Genomic DNA, 22,742 nt, shown 5'->3' on the forward strand with positions numbered 1-22,742 from the left:
TTAAATACAAGGGAGAATGGTTATGGTGGCTCAGTGTGTAATGCCAGAAATCTGGTTTACATGTAATTTTGCGCTGTCATGAACGTGTTATATCATACTTTGACCCGCTCGTATTGTATACTGTTCGCCATTTGTGTTGTGATTAATGTTATTTAATCTTTAAATCAGAAGCTCTTATTTATAACGTTTCACAGACCCTTATACATATCGAATAATATACGTTACATTTTACAGACACTTACAGATATCTAATAGTGTACGTTACGTGTCACAGACAGTTACAGATATCTGATAGTGTACGTTACGTGTTACATACACTTACAGATAGCTAATAGTGTTTGTTACGTGTTATAGACAGTTACAGATATCTAATAGTGTTTGTTGCGTGTTACAGATACAGATATCAATAATGTGCAGGTATCTAAGAGCATATGTTACGTTCTACAGACAGTTACAAGTATCTAACAGTATTCGTTACGCTTTACAGAAAGTTACAAATATCTAATAGTGTTTGTTACGTGTTACAGACAGTTACAAATATCTAATAGTGTTCGTTACGTTTTACAGACAGTTACAGATATCTAATAGTGTTCATTACGCTTTACAGACAGTTACAAATATCTAATAGTGTTCGTTAAGTGTTACAGACAGTTACAGATATCTAATAGTGTTCGTTACGTTTTACAGATACTTACATATATCTAATAGTGTTAGTTACGTGTTACAGACAGTTACAAATATCTAATAGTGTTTGTTACGTGTTACAGATAGTTACAGATATCTAACAGTGTTCGTTACGCGTTACAGACAGTTACAGATATCTAATAGTGTTCGTTACGCGTTACAGAAAGTTACAGATATCTAATAGTGTTAGTTACGTGTTACAGACAGTAACAGATATCTAATAGTGTTCGTTGCGTGTTACAGATACAGATATCAATAATGTGCAGGTATCTAAGAGCGTATGTTACGTTCTACAGACAGTAGTCACAAGTATCTAATGGTGTTCGTTATGCTTTACAGACAGTTACAGATATCTAACTGTGTTTGTTACGCGTTACAGACAGTTACAAATATTTAATAGTGTTCGTTACGTGTTACAGATACTTACAGATATCTATAATGTGCATGTATCTAATAGCATATGTTACGTTTTACAGACAGTTACAAATATCTAATAGTGTTTGTTACGTTTTACAGACAGTTACAGATATCTAATAGTGTTCGTTACGTGTTTTACAGACAGCTTACAGATATCTAATAGTGTCTGTTACGCGTTACAGAAAGTTACAGATATCTAATAGTGTTTGTTACGTGTTACAGACAGTTACAAATATCTAATAGTGTTCGTTACGTTTTACAGACAGTTACAGATATCTAATAGTGTTCATTACGCTTTACAGACAGTTACAACTATCTAATAGTATTCGTTAAGTGTTACAAACAGTTACAGATATCTAATAGTGTTCGTTACGTTTTACAAATACTTACAGATATCTAATAGTGTTCGTTACGTGCTACAGACAGTTACAAGTATCTTATAGTGTTAGTTACGTGTTACAGACAGTTACATATATCTAATAGTGTTTGTTATGTGTTACAGACAGTTACAGATATCTAATAGTGTTCGTTACGCGTTACAGAAAGTTCCAGATATCTAATAGTGTTCGTTATGTGTTACAGACAGTTACAAATATTTAATAGTGTTCGTAACGTGTTACAGATACTTACAGATATCTATAATGTGCATGTATCTAATAGCATATGTTACGTTTCACAGACAGTTACAAATATCTAATAGTGTTCGTTACGTTTTACAGACAGTTACAGATATCTAATAGTGTTCATTACGCTTTACAGACAGTTACAAATATCTAATAGTGTTCGTTACGTTTTACAGACAGTTTCAAATATCTAATAGTGTTCGTTAAGTGTTACAGACAGTTACAGATATCTAATAGTGTTTGTTACGTTTTACAGATACTTACAGATATCTAATAGTGTTCGTTACGTGTTACAGACAGGTACAAATATCTAATAGTGTTAGTTACGTGTTACAGACAGTTACAGATATCTAATAGTGTTCGTTACGTGCCTTACAGACAGTTACAGATATATAATAGTGTTAGTTACGTGTTACAGACAGTTACAGATATCCAATAGTGTTTGTTACGTGTTACAGACAGCCGCAGATATCCAATAGCGTATGTTACGTTTTACAGACAGTTACAAATATCTAATAGTGTTCGTTATGTGTTACAGACAATTACAAATATCTAATAGTGTTCGTTATGTGTTACAGACAGTTACAGATATCTAATAGTGTTCGTTACGTTTTACAGATACTTACAGATATCTAATAGTGTTCGTTACGTGTTACAGACAGGTACAAATATCTAATAGTGTTAGTTACGTGTTACAGACAGTTACAGATATCTAATAGTGTTCGTTACGTTTTACAGACAGTTACAGATATATAATAGTGTTAGTTACGTGTTACAGACAGTTACAGATATCTAATAGTGTTTGTTACGTGTTACAGACAGTTGCAGATATCTAATAGCGTATGTTACGTTTTACAGACAGTTACAAATATCTAATAGTGTTCGTTATGTGTTACAGACAGTTACAAATATCTGTAGTGTGCAGGTATCTAATAGTGTTCGTTACGTGTTACAGACACTTACAAATATCTATAGTGTGCAGGTATCTAATAGTGTTCGTTACGTGTTACAGGCACTTACAAATATCTATAGTGTGCAGGTATCTAATAGTGTACGTCACGTTTTAAAAACGGAACTGAAACTCAGTGGTGATGTAAGAAAGTTATTGTTATTACACGCGTAATTCACACACACGTTGTTAGTTCGCTTTGAAAGTAATCGGACTTTGAACTAGTAAATTATGAGATTTAAGTTTTATTTGATTTTTTTTTACTTACAATATTAGTTACGTAATCGTAATGACGCACCTGGATTTGTTGAAAATATTCAAACACACAGATACACAAGAGAGTAGAACAGTTTCAGAAAGTTACGGTAGAATTATTCATGACTTGACGATTGTTTGTTTGCTTTTGAATTTCGCGCAAAGCTACTCGAGGGCTATCTGCGCTAGCCGTTCCTAATTTAGCAGTGTAAGACTAGAGGCAAGGCAGCTAGTCATCACCACCTACCGCCAACTCTTGGGCTACTCTTTTACCAACGAATAGTGGGATTGATCGTAACATTATAACGAAAAGGGCTGAAAGGGCGAGCATGTTTGGTACGACAGAGATTCGAACCCTCGACCCTCAGATTACTAGTCGAACGCCTTAACCCACCTGACCATGCTGGGCCCTGACTTCACAAAATCAGTTAGAAGTAATAGAAGACAATGTTGTCATTTTTATTCATTTTATTTAAGAATGACTACACTAAATTAACCAAATTATCCAATGACATGTAGCTTTTCGTTTAACTACAAACAAAAGGCTATCTGTGCTCTGACCACCACGGATATCTAAATTTTAGCGTTGTAAGTCTGCAGATATAGCTCAAGCGTACTGAGATAGCTGTAAGTTTTCACAGTTACATTGCTAAAACCCAAGGTTTGATTCTCCGCGGCGGACACAGCAGATAGTCTAATGTGGCTCTGCTCTCAAACGAAACAAACGTTTGAAAGTGGGTTGAAAGTATACTGAAGAAAACTTTGTTGTAAATGTACGATGTTTTGACAAATTGGCGCCATCTTTAGTAATTTCTAGAAAGTTTATGAAAGTGATTGAGAAGTCTGAAATAATGAATGGGTAATAAATAAGTGATTCAATGTAAAAAAAGTTATTCGGTGTTAAAAGTGAGAGTTATCGTGTCCATTTGTTTTATTTCAGTTTAAAAAGTGTGCTCTTTGCCATCAAATGTAGACAAACTGAAGTGTCCTAGAAAAAAACAACTTAAATAATATTCCTTATTATATTAGAAAACGAACTGATATGCACTTGATATGAAATTACATAAAATGTGGGAGACAGCATACCTAGTAGTCGTGCTTGAACAGCATTGATGTGCCATTTATAAGCGAAATAAAATAAAAGCTGGTGCAGAGAGAGACTGATTTCATCGGTTAATTTCCACCATACAAAAACAAATGGTGTTCACTGCAGCTTAACATCCACGTTCATTCACGTCAATATCATAGTAGACGCACGTGCCTGTTGGAAAAGGAAAGTGTGCCTTGTAATCCGTTTCTGAATCGTGACGACGTTCTTCGATGCAAAGATAATAGTATGCCGAATAAAATGTTGAATCTTCGATAAACCGAAGAGGTGATGAAAAGGCCAGAAGGGGATCTGTTTAATGATGTTCTTGTCCTGACAGATGTCTCTTCGCAAGTAACTTAAATTGCTTACAAAATATATTTTTTCTTTCTTTCAGTGAATAACAAACTGATTATTAATAAAGTATTATCCTTTTGGTTTTTGCAATTTGATGGGTTTAATTTTTATCGGGTGGGACTGGTGGGCAAAAAGGAAAGTAAGCCCTACAAAGCCCAAGTCCATTTCGTAGAAGGTGAAGATAATCCAACATTTTACGTAACCTTGTTTGTTGAATACGTGATTGTTAAATCATATTGTAATTCTATCTAGATATATTCTACGTAGTACAACGTCATTCCTGCAATAACCAATTAAATAGATTTTAGCTTGAATAACTTTGTGCTGTTTTTCATAAAATTTTATCAAAATGTTTGTTTTTTGAATTTCGCGCAAAGCTACTCGAGGGCCATCTGCTATAGCCGTTCCTCATTTGGCAGTGTAAGACTAGAGGAAAGGCAGCTAGTCATCACCACCTACCGCCAACTGTTGGGCTATTCTTTTACCAACGAATAATGGGATTGACCGTCACATTATAACGCCTACACCGCTGAGAGGACGAGTATGTTTTGTGCGACGAGTCGAGTGCCTTATCCACCTGGCCATGCCGGGTCCTGCTAAAATGAACTCGTTTTTAGCTGTTCTTTTTATTAAGAGATTAAATGCTTGAGCACAAACTCTCTACATTTAAAAAATAGACAAACTAAAATAAATGGACCATATAAAAGCGTGATATGTATAAAAATGAACCAAATTATATAAAGATATATTCGTATGGAAAGAATGAATTTTATCCCGAACTTTGTCTTGTTTAACTTAGCAGTTCTTGTATTAAATCTTTGTATGTTGTCACATCTTTATATGTTTCCTGAGACTTGCAGATGTTAGTATAACGTAAACCAAGCCGTGTGTTGTTTAACTTAAACATTTTAACATTACATCTTTACGTACTGTCACATCTATATATGTTTACAGAGTCTTGCATAACGTAAACATACCAATAGATTCAATAATTAGTAGAAAGAAACAATGTGATTTAAAGAGAACATCTGCAGGTAAATGTCTTAGATCTCTCTTTTAACTTTGTTTCTAAAGGTGCGTGTCACTAGAACATAATAAAGTATTTGTATTAACTACATTATGATCGGTAAGCCTTGGGTATTATGATGTTTGTTTTTTGAATTTCGCGCAAAGCTACTCGAGGGCTATCTGCGCTAGCCGTCTCTAATTTAGCAGTGTAAGACTAGAGGAGGGAAGGCAGCTAGTCATCACCACCCACCGCCAACTCTTGGGCTATTCTTTTACCAACGAATAGTGGGATTGACCGTCACATTATAACGCCCTCACGGCTGGGAAGGCGAGCATGTTTGGTACGACCGGGATTCGAACCCGCGACCCTCGGGGTATCATGAATTCTTTCTACAGTTCATCATTACAAGTACTAATAAGGCAGAATATCTCCAGATTATTTGATCTTATAATTTATATATATATATTTATCTGATAATCATTTTATGCAACAAAGTACTTAAAGCATACATTTGAATTTGTTACTAAGCGATACATAAAAGTCTCGTATTTAATATACGGAAAGTATGAAGGATATATTAAAGACATTTATTGCGGAAAAGGCATGGTTAGTGTATAGTTATATTCAATGAAAGCGACCAGAACTACTTTCTTCTATTTAGAAGGTTCATAAAAGCAGAAACATGCTAAAAATAGTGTTCTATGCCTGAATATTGTATGTGTATATAGTGTTTCAAGTTCCAGTAGAATAGTTGGTCGTTCTCAGAATGCTGGAGAATTGGTTAGTCTGCCAAGTCTTCTGGCTAATGTATCTTATGAAAGAGTCTTTGATATGAATGATGGAGTAAATATAACATATTACTTTTTGTGCTTGGTGCGAAGTTAGAGCGTGTAGTTCGTTTTCTCCCTCCTACAGACATAATTTTGCTCCATTGTGTCTCCTAATCCGTAAATATTAGATAAGACACTAGATATTAAATAAGTCAGGACAAAACTAACTTTAATAAACGAGTCTTGATATAAAATTTTGAAAAGAACAGTTTTCGAAAGAAAATTAATGATATGAATCATAATTTAGATATAACTTATTCAAAAATTTAAGACAAATATTTTTTAATAAATTGGAGAAAAATTAAAATAAAGGACCAGGGATGATTTATTAAGTTTTAACTTAAAACTTCTCAAAACACAGGCACATTTTAAAATTTAAACTTATACAACTGTGCGGGTTTCTCATATTTTACACACAAACCAAGTCAGGACTAAAACGCGTCTAGCACTGTCAGAGAGATAGTTATAAAACTATTATAGCTTTATTCGCTGAAGAAGTAATTTCGCTTTAAACACATGTATTATTAAACATATATATTATTAAACATATGTATTATTAAACATATATATTATTAAGCATATATATTATTCTAAAGGCTTTATTATTCTCTTTTTGACTCTCGTTAGCTCAATGGTAAGTTTGAGAGCTTATAACGCTAAAATTCAGGATTCATTTCCTGCAGTTTTCTCAAACTGAAGAAATATGAAACATTTATTTTTATGTTGACTTAAATTAAAATGAATAACAAAAATAATAATCAATGTTACAAACAGTTTAAAGTGAATTATGAATAATTAGTATATCCTAAAGCTACAACAAAAATGATAAATAATTAATTTAGAACAGCACTTGTATAATATACGTGTATGAATCTTTATGTAAGACTGGTGAATGGAGGTTAAGACAAATAGATGGTGTATCCCCACAACATTATGGGTCCTACTTCTCAATCACCTCTAACACTGAGAGTACATTTTATGTCCCATATTATAGCCTGCACCCTGGGAATTCTTTAAACTGGAGCAACATTTTGTATTGTTGTTTCGACTTGTGTTTGTTTATAACAATATATATATGAAATCTCAGACGCCCGTCCTTTCTTCAGGTTGGGGGTGGATGTTATGATAACTTCCAACTTTCATACAATTTATTTATAACATAACATATTATTACAATATTCATTACTACTTTCCCAAATGTTTTGTAGAAGGTTTAAAAACTCAGCAATGTATATACTTAAGACATGGTATACACTGTGCGATGGTCTGGGTAACTCTGCATCAAGAGGTAGCGTCCAAAGTAAAGGCGCTAGGGTGGTTTCTGTTGACCCCTAGTGGCACAGCGGTTTGTATGCGGACTTGTACTGCTAGAAACCAGGTTTCGATATCTGTGTTAGGTAGAGCACAGATAACACATTGTATAGTTTTGTTCTTAATAAATAAAAACAACAACAGCTTTCTGTTACTCGTTTTCAACACTCAACCCTTTAATGTCCTTCTATAATGTTTCATGTGATTGATTAATTGACAGTCATTGGCCGCGGAAGTGCCTTACGGGCCGAATTTGAAACGTCATGGGTCAGAGTATGAAGTCGGTATAAGACAAAAGAGAGTTTGCTCTTCTTACTAGTATCATGGTGCTAATGTATTATCTAAGAAATATGCGAGACGTTTACATGCCCCCCCCCAAAGTTTGTATAAGTTGTGTATTATAAATTGAATAATTTTTATGTGTGTGCAAGGATGTGGCATCACCTGTGAAAGTGGTTTTAGGGGTTTCAACATCCAGTAACATGCCTCTTATTTCAAAATATAATCTCACAAAGTTTGGTTGAGGTTGGCTCAGCGACTTAGAAGCAATTAGATAACAGACAAACAGACAGACACACAGAATAAGTACAATGTTGAAATAATTACGCACCAGATATTTTATTAAAAACAGGAACAGCCCTAAAGAGACGCAACATGTAAATTATTTGTTAGGGCTGGTCCTTGTTTTAAATAAACAATTCGTTGTGCAGTTATTTGTACGTTGCATTCCTTTAATTGTGTGCAAATAAATGTAGCTTGCAAAATGTAATTATCATTTATATTTCTTCTTTATAATTAAATTTTTAGAATTGCTTATCTAAATTGTTTAGAACTTTAATGAGAATCAGGATTTGTTCAGGCAACATTCCCCACTGGCACAGCGGTAAGTCTGTGGATTTATAACGCTAAAATCAGCGGCTCGATTCCTCTCTGTGGACTCAGCAGATAACCCGATGTGGCTTTGCTATAAGAAAAAACACACATTGTTCCGGTAAAATATTACTGTCGTCACTTCAACTAAAATTCAAAATGGTGGACAGAGTTATGTACTAAACATTTCTTTTAAAACTATCAACCTTTGAATAAATAGTGTTTTTTTTTTTTTTTTCAGAATCACCTCATTTGTAAATGTTATAAAATATTTGATTTTGTTTCAGATTTGACCAGTGAGCAAGATTAACATGACTGGTATTCGTATATACATATTGAATGAAATCCACTTTATTTGGAGGAACTACTTAGCCCAATCGGAAAAACTCCAATTCTTTGTAGATTCAACGAAGCTTTGTTAATTTAGATGATAGCGGTGTCTATACAAGGTATGAAAAGGATTTTACAGAAATCTTGTCTTTAAACTGGAAAAATAATTGAACTTGCATCTAGCTCTAATTCTTCTGCCTTTCGCATTTCAGAAGAGGATTTCAATTGTTTATTTCCGAATTTTTTTTGTTTTCTAGATTCAACTCATAGCAGACAGTGAGTGATGACTTAACACAAACGCCATTTAAATTACAAAACATTTTTCTTTGACTTGAAGGTAAAGTATGAATCTGCTAGAAAGTCGCTAATGAAAAAAAGTATTTTTAGCTTGTACTGCTTCATTTGATTTTTATGTCACCTATATAACTTGTTTTGGAACTCACATTCTATTGGTTCTCAATTTCGGAAAGACTACTTAAGCAAATTAATTGTCATTATTTGTTTTTACTTAACCACTCATAGAGGGCGCGGATCTTATTTCGAGCTTGTGTTGTTTCGTTTAATTTTTATCTCGCTAAAACTACTTGTTTTAAAGCTGCTATTCTATTGGCCCTCAATTTCAGAAATACTATTAAGCAAATTAATTGCCATTAGTTGTTTCTAACGAAACGGCATGGCCAGGTGGTTAAGGTACTCGACTCGTAATCCGAGAGCCGAGGGTTCGAAACCCGGTCACACCAAACATGTTCATCCTTTCAATCGTGGGGGCGTTATAATGATAAGTCAATCCCACTATTAAGAGTAGCTCAAGAGTTGGCGGTGGTTGGTGATGACTACCTTCTTTCCCTCTAGTCTTAGATTGCTAAATTAGAGACAGATAACCCTAGTGTAGCTTTGAAAACAAAGATATAATAGATTTGGAAGATCTTAGAATTTTCTGAGCTAACAAGTTGTGTACGTGAACTTCGTTTGTCCTTATCGTATAGCAAAGCCACATGTGGCTATTTGCTGCATCAACCGAAAGGAATCGAACTCCGTGATTTTAGTTCTATAAATCCGAAGCATTACCTCTGTTCCAGTGGAGAACAGTTTTGTACGAATCCGTGTGATATCACAAAACATTTCCCGTAGTTTAAAAGATGGGTGCGTTATAAGAATAACAGTCAATATCTTTGTGTGGATGAAAGGGTGCTTCTGAATGGTTACTATCCTTCTAGTGAGTAATTCCAAATTAGAAACACCAGTAGTTAAACTTATCTGTGACTCACTAGAGGGCCTATTATAGATAAACGTACCAGTGACTCACCAGAGAGCCTTCATTTTTACAACTGCCGGTGAGGTACGTGTTGTCTGGAAGAAATAGAAGAAAGCTGAGATTAAAACAACTTATTATCTTTTGTTCTTTTAGGCTCCTAAAGATTATAACCAGTCAAACTGACATATCATTCCTTGTCTTGTGTTTGTTGGCATTCATACAAGATTATTATTATAAATATTAACAGAGTATATCATCTCGTTTATTTACTGCTGTTCATAGAAGATTATTACTACAAATATCAACAGAGTATGTCATCTCTTTCGTTTGTTGACGTTCATATAAGATTATTACTACAAATACTAACAGAGTATGAGTTTTTTGTTGTTATTTTGACATTTATATAAGATTATTACTATTGATACTAACAAAGTATGTATTTTTTGTTGTTATTTTGACATTTATATAAGATTATTACTATAAATACTAACAAAGTATGTATTTTTGTTGTTATTTTGACATTTATATAAGATTATTACTATAAATACTAACAAAGTATGTATTTTTTGTTGTTATTTTGACATTTATATAAGATTATTACTATAAATACTAACAAAGTATGTCTTTTTTGTTGTTATTTTGACATTTATATAAGATTATTACTATTGATACTAACAGAGTATGTTTTTTTGTTGTTGTTGTTGACATTCCTGCAATATTATTTCCTCAAAAATAACTCACGTTGTTTGTGCCATGTAATGAGGTTGTTACATGCCACTGGTCAAATTTTCTTGGTAAAAACTTGTTAGTACACACGAACACTTGGGAAAAGAAACAATTCGAAACGTTTTACGCTTCGCTGTAGTACAGACATTCAGATTTCCTCGTAAATATACGGTCTTGTGACTGGAGCTACGGATGATACATTTGAAGGATGTACCTTTATAGATCATTAGATTTTGGCTATTGTAAAATCAGTTCTGATGTCGGTGACTAAATGTTTAGATACCCATAGAAGTAAACAGTTGTTACATAAGGGAAGTATGGATATAGTAGCCTATTTTAAAACAGTTTTAAATATACAAATAAGTCTACATGAGCGATAACCACCGTAGTGTTCCTGTGTTTATTGCATTCGTAAAATAAACAGACCATAGGTTTAATATATATGAAAGATTGTTCATCCTAATCTCAAGGCTAACGAGGTTTGCAGTAAACAAGCAAACAAGAACAACGAAGTTTGTTTTGAAGATATAAAAATATATCAAACAACAAAATCTGATATATATGGTTTAATAACAGGACTAGAGTTTTACGGATCGAATAAGCAACTGGTTATTTTCTATTTGAGCCGGGTTACGATGATACATTCTTGCATATTTCCAATCTAGTACTGACTGATATCTCAGGTTTACAGCATCGTGAATATCTTTAATAACAACAATATGTCTTGTAATAAGAATGCTTGTATTACGGCTTTTCTGAGTTAAATCTCAACTGTTTTTTCCTACTTTACTCTCAGCTACTGGTGTATTTTACTTGTTTTAATTGTCAAAACATATTGTAAAATATTGTTGATTTATTATGGGTAACTTTATTACCTGCTGCTAAACAGTCCGCTATGTTATGTTTTAGGAACGTGTAAGGAATGTTCTGTAGGCATATGCTTCTCTCTCTCTCTTTATATATGTTCACATACTTTATACTTTAGGAACGTGTAAGGAATGTTCTGTAGGCATATGTTTCTCTCTCTCTCTTTATATATATTCATATACTTTATACTTTAGGAACGTGTAAGGAATGTTTTGTAGGCATATGTTTCTCTCTCTCTCTCTTTTTATATATTCATATACTTTATACTTTAGGAACGTGTAAGGAATGTTTTGTAGGCATATGTTTCTCTCTCTCTCTCTTTTTATATATTCATATACTTTATACTTTAGGAACGTGTAAGGAATGTTTTGTAGGCATATGTTTCTCTCTCTCTCTCTTTATATATTCATATACTTTATACTTTAGGAACGTGTAAGGAATGTTCTGTAGGCATATGTTTCTCTCTCTCTCTCTTTTTATATATTCATATACTTTATACTTTAGGAACGTGTAAGGAATGTTCTGTAGGCATATGTTTCTCTCTCTCTCTTTATATATGTTCATATACTTTATACTTTAGGAACGTGTAGGGAATGTTCTGTAGGCATATGTTTCTCTCTCTCTTTATATATATTCATATACTTTGTACTTTAGGAACGTGTAAGGAATGTTCTGTAGGCATATGTTTCTCTCTCTCTCTTTATATATATTCATATACTTTATACTTTAGGAACGTGTAAGGAATGTTTTGTAGGCATATGTTTCTCTCTCTCTCTCTTTTTATATATTCATATACTTTATACTTTAGGAACGTGTAAGGAATGTTTTGTAGGCATATGTTTCTCTCTCTCTCTTTTTATATATTCATATACTTTATACTTTAGGAACGTGTAAGGAATGTTCTGTAGGCATATGTTTCTCTCTCTCTCTTTATATATGTTCATATACTTTATACTTTAGGAACGTGTAGGGAATGTTCTGTAGGCATATGTTTCTCTCTCTCTCTTTATATATATTCATATACTTTGTACTTTAGGAACGTGTAAGGAATGTTCTGTAGGCATATGTTTCTCTCTCTCTCTTTATATATATTCATATACTTTATACTTTAGGAACGTGTAAGGAATGTTCTGTAGGCATATGTTTCTCTCTCTCTCTTTATATATGTTTATATTAGTTTGTTATAACTTAAAAAACAAACCAAAACAGAAATAAATCAAACAAAAAACGTTGCGCTTATTTAAAAGATCCCACGGTACAAACTGTAAAGTGTGGTTATGAAATGTACCTTAGGTTTTGGAGGTGGCTGCAGAAGTAGGACTCACATTACTGTGGGGATATACCGTTGATAAACCCTAACCTCCATTCGGTAGTCTCACATAAGAAATAGAAAAGGGTAGTAATAGATATAGAAAGAGAAATTAGGAGAGCGAGATGTGAGTGCTCAATCCCATAACGTCCCACATCTATTTCACCCTTCACTGTCTACAGACGGTTCCGGGAAGGTGACTGTTCTTTAAAATAAAGAAGGAAAATTAATAGGAATAACAATAAGAAATGGTAGTGCCTTATTTTGTTTAAAATAAGATTAAAAATAGGTACATTTTATAATCCCACATTACAGCTTGTACTCTGGGCCCTTTTCAATTAGCGCAACGTTTTTCGTTTAATTTGTTTTTGTTTCGGCTTGTTTTTGAGTTATAACAAACTGATATAACTAGTCAGAGGTTTGGATTTGCTGTTCTTAATGCAATCCTTCCTTGTGATTGTGCTTACTTAACTTTATCAAAATGTATTAATTTTCACTAAAATATACATGTATATATACACACATTATAATTCAGCACTGTGTGAGGAATGCTCTGTAGGCTTGAGCTTCATTATATATATGTATAATTTTTTACGGTACCTTAACAGTACTATAACAGCTGAATCTATAAATCTAAATGCAACCCAATTTGCTCTTGAGAGGTAGTGAATGTATGTGAATACAGTACATAACTCACTAATAAAATAAAACAAACATTTGGTACGAGAATTACCTGGAACTTTACGTTGTATTTATCTTACACATAAATGTTTACGTACGTTCTTAAACTTATGACAAATGGGACTCGAGGCTAATACATTAACTTGACAGAAAACAAATCGTTTCATGCCTTTGTTTTTTCGTTGCTGCATACTTTATATGCAGGTCGAAATTCCGCAAAACTCTCACGTTCCATTAGGGTTTATTTAGTTTATTTTAAGATTCTGAAAAACGTAGAATAGCTTAATACAACTTATGAAACTTCTGTTTGGATTGAAGTGTTAGAGTTCATAGATAATAACTCTTAAAATAGCTGTAGATATATATAAAAAATACGTTAATATCAATATCAATATATGTTCAATTGTTTGTATTTCAACACCGTTATAAATTGTGCTGTTATTCTAGAACGTTATATTGGAAATGTTTTACCATTTTGTTACATTCTATAGTTTTTGTATTTTATTCATGCTGCTCACACATGCGTACATTTTTCTACTTTGAACCTGTTTACTACAATTAGTGATTGCTACATCTAATCAGTTCTGTGGTTTCTTCAACCATCTGTGATCCATCGCTTTTCTAAACCAGTTATTTGAATTCAGACATTTGAATTTCGTTAGTCGTTACTGTGTGTATAGAAGATTGAATACTTTGTATTAAAACAATTTAAAAGACTTACAACGTCGTTACATTCCATGTTACCACGTTCAGTCGCAATCTGTCTGACGACTGTACATTTTGACAGAAGCCTTTCAAAAGGCTTTCAAAACGAACTTTCAATTAAAAATTTGAATGTTGTCATGTTCAAAGCACACCATACCTCCTTACAGACTTTCTATAATACGATTACTGTACAAAAACGAAGGTTTCTCAGCGCATATTTTAATATTATGATCATAGAAATATTTTACAGACAAAGGGTAAGGCGAACTTAGCGGTACTTCTTCGTACGGAATAGCATGGATACTTTTTATTCTACATATATTTGAGATGTGCTCTGGCTGAACGGTTATGATGTAAAACAATACTGCGTACACGTGTCTTATGGCGCTTTTCAAGCCAGAGATCCTTCTTAATTATGTTGCATGTTGTTGCCTGTGATCTCTTGCAACTGATTTTTCTGTTCCTGAATTCTCAACTGTTTAGGATGTCACACGTTTCTTATTACGGCTATGGCACGACTCATTGTAGATCTCTTTATTGGTGGTTCTGGTGCCCGACGTTGATCCTTATTCCTTACCTATTAAGTAAAAAGAATATCCCCCTATTGAAAATTCCAAATCTCTAGCCTGAGCACAGCTTTATGATCCAAATATATGACTATTTCGCATCAGATAAAGCTGTCATATACTCTTTTCAAACCGATCAGTTTTCGATATCATTGCATTACTTACTCTACGCCAAACAATGTTAAAATGTAATTTTGCTACATTCTATTCCACCACGACTTTATATTGGCTGTAGTTTTCACATAATTTGTGATATACATATTGAAAATCATTTTAATATAACTTTTTTAATCCTATGTATATAAAAAAAGAAAGCTTCTTAGTATACATGATGTAACACCGTGTAGTTCACATGTTTACCAGTGTATTACTTCACTTATCAGAAAAGAAACATTTCAGAATAAAAAAGGTAATAGGTGTTATAATGTTAACGCATTGTTATAACGTTAGTTTGTTTGTTTTGAAAGTTAACTGAAGTAAAAATTGAAGGAGACACTAGTTAGAATTGGAAAGGTTGAAATAATTATCTAGGCGAAATAGGGTTACTATTGACATATATATAGTGGTTGATTGTACTTAGCAAATGCACGTGCATATTCACAAAAGAAATAAGCTGCAGACATCCTTTGTAATAACGTTAACTCGATTCTATTACGCAAGTGTCCAGATCTATTTCTACCTCTCAAAGTCGATAAGCAAGCTATAAAATATATTCAATTAAGGAACTCCTTTCCTTGTCGGAGTTACAAAACTGTCTACTGAAAAAAGTCATGTTTAGTGGAACGTAACAAATAAGTAAATACTCTCGCTCTGGAAGAAGGGTTTTCGTTTCGTTTTCAAGTAATGAACTTGTGCTTAAGCTTGTATTCGAATAACGAGGAGAAATAAAACCCGAGTTGGAATTGTTGAAGTGTAATATTATCTAACGCATGACAACAACGACGAAATTTTTCGGTTAGTAAGAAATCTAATAATGTAAACAAGTAAAATGTAAATTAGAGCTTATTTATATATACAGCTACTCAAAAGGTAAGACTGAATGTTGTTAAGTCGAGAATCATCGGTCTATGCACCCACCACCATACATTGTGAAGAAACGAAATATACAAAATTATGACACCATTTTTCACGTGCTTAGTGGATAGAAAATAACGAATAAATTTGAAAATATAAATAAACATCATCTAAAAAAAATATTGTACTGATACTGTATGTATTGCGGGCTAAACTTATCAGGACAAAAATCAAGGAAGTTTACACGAAATTATATTAACCCATTTTCAAAAAAAGAAAAAGTTTACAAACGTCAAATATTAACGGATTACGAGTCGAGTGTCACGGATTCGAACCCCAGTCACACCAAACATGCTCGCCCATTCAGCCGTGGGGGCGTTATAATGTCACTCAATCCCATTATTCGTTGGTAAAAGAGCAGCCCAAGAGTTGGCGGTGGGTGATGACTAGCTGCCTTACCTCCAGTCTTACACTGCTAAATTAGGGATGGCTAGCGTAGATATTCCTCAAGTAGCTTTGCGCGAAATTAAAAAAACAAACAAACAAACACGGAGAAAGAACGTCTTCAGAAACTAAAAAACATACGTACCTTGGGTTTAAGTTTTTTTTGAGAATCAAGTTGTTTGAATTTATTACTTATTTGTCCGCACTCGCTCGTACCAGTCACGTCTTGCAATCTGCTGTGTTCAATGAATCGAACCTCTGACTGTAGGCCTATAACTCTATAAATTAATGCTTTCCCGCGAACTCTTGTAATAGTTTTATTAATTGGTAGGGCTAACCTTGGCGGGTGGTCCGAGAGAGTTCTTATCTATATAGCGTAGCTCTCTGCCAAGTAGGTACCAGGAGACGATAAAATGTTTCTTTAAGGTCGCCCAGTGTAATTGGAGTTTAAGAACAAATCTCAAGGGTCATAGAGCTCTAATATGGTGTAAGAATTTGTTTCTGGTCCACCTCGCGACTTCTCCCCCAGAAGTTGTTTTTGTCCGGCTGACTAATTTTGAGTGAAGGGTGCATATGCTCAGGTACCGCGGGTAGATTTTTTAGGGGAGGGAGTTGTGTTCCAGGTCCATCTTTTGAATCCAATGGAAGCGTGTTTGAAACTGTATTCATGCAATAACTCACGAACTAACTGGACCAGTCTTATTTTTGTACTTTATTCTTCAAGGTTTATTTAACGGTTTGGAGTGTTTTCTTTTTCCGTCTGTAACTTTACGCCTTTTATAAGCTATATTTTACTTGTTTACGTTATGAAATTATTCTCAGATCAAAATAACGATCATAACATTAGTTTACTTAAGAAAATTCTTTAATAATCCTGTATACAAGTGTACACTATAGCAAATTGTGTAAGAATCTCATTTAAGTATATACACAAAAACACGTTGTCACAATTTATGTTTTCTCAATCGTTCACATACGACAGTACGTGAACTGGAGAAACATCTAAAGTTAGAGTTCGCGAACTGGAATTATACACACAGCTAGAGTACGTGAACTGGAGAAACACCTAAAGTTAGAGTTCGCGAACTGGAATAACACACACAGCTAGAGTACGTGAACTGGAGAAGTGCTCATACTTAGAGTGCTTTAACTGGAGAAACACCCATAGCTGGAGTACGTGAACTGGAGAAGCGCCCATACTTAGAGTGCTTTAACTGGAGAAACACCCATAGCTAGAGTACAGAGTACCTGAACTGGAGAAGCGCCCATAGCTGTTTTTTTTTTCTTTCAGAGTAAAACGTTTGGTATTAAAAAGACAAAAACAAACAAAAATACCCAAGTTTAGTAGAGTTTTAGGCCATTCTGCCATATGGATAACACTTCTATAGATCCACTAAAACTAGGATAAATTCTACGCTTTCTGTAAATTATCTCTTGATTTCTATCCGTTCATATTTTTACCTTTATTTCACCCATTTTAGAAGTCATGTGTTAGTTGTAATAAAAAACACCGTAAAACTGTGTTACAGGAAATAGGTGTGACAGCTGTGTTACACTGACAGACTCTGTAAAAAACAACGTTGGTTGCTATGCTACACTAACGAATTTCCGAATAAAACAGCAATGATAATTATGTTACATCGATGGATTTCTGTACATAAACGCAATGATAGCTATGTTACATCGCTATATTTACCTGGACTGCTATATTACATTGATGGATTTCTATACAAAACAGTATTAGTTGCTATGTTACTCTAACGGATTTCTCTACAACACATGGCCCGATAAGGCTAGTTGGTTAAGGCATTCAGCTTGTAATATGAGAGTGGTGGGTTCAAATCTCCGTCAGACCAAACATGCTCGCCCTTTCAGCCGTGGAGGCGTTATAAAGTGACGGACAATCCCACTATTCGTTGGTAAAAGAGTAGCTCAAGAGTTGGCGATGGGTGGTGATGACTAGCTGCCTTCCCTCTAGTCTTACACTGCAAAATTATGGATGCCTAGCACAGATGGCCCTCGTGTATCTTTGCGCGAAATTCAAAACAAACCAAACCAAACCAAATCTTTAACTATTGAAAATAAATTGACACCGAAACGTCTGCGCGTGATTTAAGTTTAATTATTGTTTCAATAATTTTCAAGTGGCTGTAAACTACGAAATAGCTTTCGTAGCTTGCTGCGCTTTATTAGGCCAGAGTGAAAGTAGGGTAATAGATTACTTGATGGTCTTTTCAACTAGAGCAGTAGATACATTATGGAGTGTGGGCTAAACGACCAGGTCAAAAACTCTAAGATCCACGCATATCTGTCCATAATTACAAGATGATGACCAAAAGGAGATCAACCAACCGCCTACCACGATCAAGACTACCTTAAACAAGTATAAGCAAACATGATTGCGACTAAAGGTGTGAAGCGTGTTATAGGGTCATCGTTGGCTCGAACCTTGGGTCTTTAGTTCTGAATCATTTCCTTACCCAATAAACCACACTCTATCAATTACCAGTGCTGTTAAAATCTAGGGAAGCAATAAAAGTCATTTTTACTTTAAAGTTTCCCATTGTTTTCTTCTGATGAACTAATATTATTCACTTTTATCCTTGAACAAATTAAAATACTGTAACAAACATCCTTAATAAAATGTTTCAGCCAGCATGTCTAAATCCTCACAACTAACAGTTAAATCTACTATGAATGAATTCTTTATTAGCTGGTGTGATTCTGATGTTCTGATATCCGTAATTAATTATACGCCCCTAATCATCGCACGCTGTTGAATGTTTCGTCCATTTTCGTCACTACTATCTCACTTAATCTTTCCTTTTTATTAACCCGTGTTACTTCATTAGTTTGTAAGCTATTAGACCACAAACAACAATGAACATAGCAACTTGAAAGGTATATGTTGACTCGAATCTCTTTTAAGTCCAGAAGTGCTTTGGTTAGCCAGTAGTACATAATTAGTACATATACTTTAATTATACAGACGTTTACATTTCGGATCAGCCATTAAAAGAACTTCCTTTCAACATGCCGCTACGAGCAAAATAAAACAAAATCCAGAAACGTGTATCTATCTATATACATTGTCACTGCATCCAGTAGAACCATTCGGTTGTAACTTTGTACACGTAACCAGCATATACTAATTCCGTATATGGCGATGCCTTTACTGGTTGTCCCCCCCTCATTTTTGTAATTATGGAGTTTCGCCGATTACCGATAGTTTCACATACTAATTATATAATTTTATTTGATTGTAATTAGAAAGCTTATATCACAATTTGCGGGATCGAAACCTGTCCCCGAACCGCTCTCCTTTCAGCCTTGTGACTGTTAATCCAACTTTTTGTTAGTAAAGTGTGTCCCAAGAGTTGCCAGTGGGTGGTATTGACTAGCTACTTTTCCTCTAGTGGATCATTTTTAAATTAGTAGATTGTCCTCAGTAGTGTTTGTGGAAAATTCAACAGACAAACAAAAAGTACGTAACATTTCATGGTTTTCTTAAATAAGCTTTCAATACATTTCGTTTAAGCCCTTAAAATTTGTACGTGAATTGTACAGACAGATCTGGAGTTGGCCCGGCATGGCCAGGTGGTTAAGGCACTCGACTCGTAATCTGAGAGTCGCAGGTTCGAATCCCCTTCACACCAAACATGCTCGTCCTTTCAGCCGTGGGGGCGTTATAAAGTTACGAACAATCCCACTATTCGTTGGTAAAAGAGTATCCCATGAGTTGGATGTGGGTGGTGATGACTAGCTGTCTTCCCTCTAGTCTTACACTGCAAAATTAGGGACGGCTAGCGCAGATAGCCCTCGTGTAGCTTTGCGCGAAATTAAAACAAACAAACAAACAAACAAACAAACAAATACTTTCTGTAATAGAATATTTTATGATACTGACAAACACCGAAGTCGTGATCAATAATTTTCTAGGTCGATAATTTGTGCTAAGGGACACAACTAAGTGCATTTGTTGTTGTATGCTATAGAGCGAATCCACACTGGGCTATCTGCAATATATCCATGAAAGGAATCGAACCACAAACGTACTGCCGTTATATCAGGGACATTTGATACCATGATTATTTTCTTCAGGAGAAAATCATAGGATGCATTTTCTTAATTTAAATATCTGTTAAATAGTTTTTTTTAGTCTATCTAAAAATGAACAAATATCTTACAGAATGAAAGGTATTCTTTCACTTTTAGCAATGAAAATCAGAAACTAGCAGCTGATTATATCATTACTTAGCCTTGCCAGATTATGGATATTAATTCATAACTTACGTTTTTATCAAATCATTAACTTTTATATATTTGATTTTCCAGTCAGAGAGCTGATGTTGTAGTTATAGATAACCCGTTTCACAGCGGTTTATCGGTAAAAACTGGGTTTCAATATTCGCGCTAGGTAGGGCACAAATAACCCATTATGTAGCGTTGTGCTTACGAGGGAAACATGTTAATTCTAATACAGAGAAAATATTGATATAGCAAAACTCCATCAAAGTTAATGATGAAGACCGAAGTATTTTTTTTTTTTAATTTCGCGCATAGCTACACGAGGGCTATCTGCTAATTAAGCAGTGTGAGATTAGAGGAAAGGTAGGTAGTCATCACCACCCACCGCCAACTCTTAGGCTACTCTTTTGCCAATGAATAGTGGGATTGATCGTAACGTTAGAACGCCCCCACGGCTGAAAGGGCGAGCATGTTTGGTGCGACCGGGATTCGAACCTGCAACCCTCAGATTACGCCTTAACCCACTTGGCTATGCCGGGCCTAGAACGAAGTAAGTCGAAGTGTTTTCCGTTGGTACGGCGGTAAGTCTTCGGATTTACAACGCTAAAATCAGCGGTTCGATTCCCCTCGGTGAACTCAGTAGATATCTCAATGTGGCTTTGCTATAAGAAGACACACACGCATATTTGTTTCATTAACTTTATATTACCCTTATTAGCGAGATCTTCAACGTACTAGAGAAAAGTTTAAATTTATTTTAAATATTTGAGCACACGTAACAATTACGTAACGTAATTTCAAAAGATTTATTTCCAAATTTTTCAACTGAACAAAGTAACATTTTTAATTTGAAGCTTACATTGCTGATGTAAAGAAATCGTGTACACAGTAAGATACTTCAACGAGAGCCGAAAATAATTCGTGGAGTGGTTGTATATTTTGTATGAATGGCTTCGTTAAATGACATATGTCAGGATATGTGCATGATTAGTCATGATGCTTAAAACATATATAAGTTCGATAAATCAATATAACACAAAATTACGATACCTTAAAACCCGAGCGCTTTCCCTAGTTGGACTGTTCTTCTTCAGGGGCAAATGAGGAAAGGTCTCTCTCCCACTTTGCCCCTAAATAAGAAAAGACCACCTTAGAAAAGCGCTCGGGTTATAGGGTATTATGGTTTTGGGATGCACAAAAAAAAAGTATCATCGTGTAAGCGTAAGATATCTGTCAAATGTACAAATTAACAGAAAACAGCTGGAGGTAAACAAGATGGCGGACCAAGTTAGTAAACGAAGAAAAGATGTTAGAAGGCAGACGGCTAAACAGATAAATAGCTGTTTGATAAATGATCAGAATCACAATAGGTTCATTAGAGAAAGAATTTTTGTTTTTGACTGGATTGGTGAATAGACAGTACATTATTTGTAAGAATAAAACGAACTAAAACGACTAGATATCTAGTGTTAGGAACTGACGTCAATACAGACTGATATTAAAGTAAAATGTACAGATTTTTGTTCAGACAGATGGGTGAGCAGAAAGAGAAAGAAACAGCTAAGTAAATAAACGTGTTATTAGGTGAACGGGTAATTAAATATACAGAATGACGATTGAATTTAATGATTGGATAAATGACTAATCAAAACACGTGAGGGAGTCATGAACATATGAATAAACGTGAGGAACGGACAAAAACAAACTGATGAGAAGAAAACTAATCAAATTACGTATCAGATGGATTAATGCTAATACTGAATGATCATTGGTTAGACAGAAGAAAGACTACAAAAAGACCAGGAGACTGGTATATAGCAAAACTTAGTCTAACGACTAATGAGGAAATGAAACAGTTATGGGAAGAATTGAGTGGGGGAATGGAAGTAAGTATGACCTTATTTATGTAAATAAGCAGCAAATTTATCCTGCACATCGGAGTTATTCCTCAGTCCTGGTCCGGCATGGCCACGTGGTTAAGGCACTCAACTCATAATCTGAGGGTTGCGGGTTCCAATCCCCGCTACACCAAACATGCTTGTCCTTTCGGCCGTGGGGAAGTTACAATGTACGGTCAATCACACTATTCGTTGGTAAAATAGTAGCCCAAGAGTTGGCGGTGGGTGGTGATGACTAGCTGCCTTCCCTCTAGTCTTACACTGCCAAATTAGGGACGGCTAACGTTGATAGCTCTCGTGTAGCTTT

The sequence above is a fragment of the Tachypleus tridentatus genome, chromosome 7 (assembly GCF_004210375.1).
Source record: "Tachypleus tridentatus isolate NWPU-2018 chromosome 7, ASM421037v1, whole genome shotgun sequence".
Classification (NCBI taxonomy): domain Eukaryota; kingdom Metazoa; phylum Arthropoda; class Merostomata; order Xiphosura; family Limulidae; genus Tachypleus; species Tachypleus tridentatus.